Source organism: Rattus rattus, chromosome 4 (genome assembly GCF_011064425.1).
Source record: "Rattus rattus isolate New Zealand chromosome 4, Rrattus_CSIRO_v1, whole genome shotgun sequence".
Lineage (NCBI taxonomy): Eukaryota > Metazoa > Chordata > Mammalia > Rodentia > Muridae > Rattus > Rattus rattus.
The window spans coordinates 157,636,152-157,638,254 of NC_046157.1; positions in this window are offsets into that span (position 1 = coordinate 157,636,152).

The window sequence follows — 2,103 nt, forward strand, 5'->3', positions numbered from 1 at the left end:
TTTATTTTGTCTGCATGTTTGTCTATGTGTGAGTGTCAGATCTCCTGGAACTGAAGTTACAGACAGTTGTGAGGTGTTATGCGGTTGCTGGGAATTGAACTCAGGAGCTCAGGAAGAGCAGCCAGTGCTCTTAACCCCTGAGCCATCTCTCCAGTTCCCTCTCCCAACCACATGCCCCAATTTTTTTTTAAAAATTTTTGAGAGACAGTAGCTCACATGCCCCCCTCCCCCTGGTGTCCTGGAAGTAGCTATGTGGCTGAGGATGGCTTTGAACTTCCGATCTACCTGCTTCCCTCTCCCAAGTGCTGGGGTTACAGCCATATACCAACAGTCAGTTTTTGTAGTGCTGGGAATAAGACTTGGAGCTCGGTGCATGCTAGGCAAAGGCTCCCTGGACTGAGCCACAACCCCAGCCTTCCTTAGTCATCTTAATAACAGAGATGGTTGTGGAGGATGACGAGATGACATTTGCGGGACCACTTTTCCGATGAAGATGGCAGAACAAATGGACTTGTTGAGTACTCCCTCAGGCTGCTCTTCTCAGACACCGTGCGTTCCAAACACGCTTTTGTCAGTCAGTCAAGACTGGGAAGCCAGGTGTGGTGGATCACACCAATTTTTCTAGCACTTGGGAGATTGGGGGGTTCAAGGCCAGTCTGCTGGGCTACAAGACAGCTTGTTTGTTCTCTTTCTCTGTCTGTCTGTCTCTCTCTGTCTCTCTCCCTGACTCTCTGTCTCTCTCTGTCTCTCTCTCTCTGTCTCTCTCGCTCTCGCTCTCGCTCTCTCCTTTCTTTAGGAATAGAGTCCCACACAAGTATCTCAAGAACAGATGATCCTTCTGTTTTTAAAAGAGGTGTTATGGATTGAGTTTAGTGTGAGGCATCCCCCATAGGCTCATGATTCTGGAGGCTTGGTCTCCAGCCATCCGTGATATCTGGGCAGGTTCTGGAACATTCGGGACATGTGGTGTGTGTGGCTAGCAGAAGTGAGTGGGCTGTGGGCAGGCTTTGAGGATTCCGTCTGCTTCTGGTGCTGTCCTGAGCACTCTACTTTCTGATCCATAAGAAACAAAGGGTTACTGACACGGGCCGCTACTGTCATGGGTAGAACCTCTCCGCGTGGAGCCTTCTTTGTCACTGAAGATGGACATGTAAGACCTTAAGCCAAAGAAAATCCTTCCTCCCTTAAGCTGCTCCTGTTGGAATTTTGTCAGTGAGAAGAAAACGAATACAAGAGGTCTGTAAGATCAAGATCCTCTCCTGACCTCCCAGGTCTGCAATCTTGCAGATCTCTAAGAGCATGATTTATCATAAATATGGGGAACCATCGCCTTAGTCAGATAACTCCCAAAAACTCCCTGTGCCTCCTTGGCATTTGGGCTTCATTCCTTCTAATGTCCTCAGGCAGCCTCTCACCCATCTACTAAATCTATTTTTTCTTATTTTACTTTATTTCATGTTTGAGTGTTTTCCTTCCATGTATGTCTGTGTACCAGGCATGCGCCTGGTGTCCCCAGAGAAGAAGACATTGGAACTACAGTTATATAGATAGTTGAGAGCTGTCACGTGGGTGTGGGAAATAGAATCTGGGTCCTCTGCAAGATCAGCAAATGCTCTTTTTTTTTTTTTGGTTCTTTTTTTCCGGAGCTGGGGACCGAACCCAGGGCCTTGCGCTTCCTAGGCAAGCGCTCTACCACTGAGCTAAATTCCCAACCCTCAGCAAATGCTCTTAAAGGCTCTCCAGTCCCCAAGTCCCGCCCCCCTCCCCCCAGACAAGAGTTTCTCTGTGTAGCCCTGCCTGACCTGGAACTCACTCTGTTACTAGATTGACTTCGCCTGCCTCTGCCTCCTGAGTGCTGGGATTAAAGATGCTTCCAGGCTCTAAATCTATTTTTTTTAATGTAAAAAAAAAATTGCAATGCAAGCCGGACACATTGTCAGGAGGCCGAGGCAAGCAGATCTCTGTGAATTGGAAGCCACCTTTATATACACAGTGAGTTACAGATAACCAGGGCTACACCGTGGGTTCCTGTCTGGAAAAAAAAAGTGAAAAATTAGAAAATACAATAAAGTCTCCATACTGGGAAGGGAAATGTAAAATTAT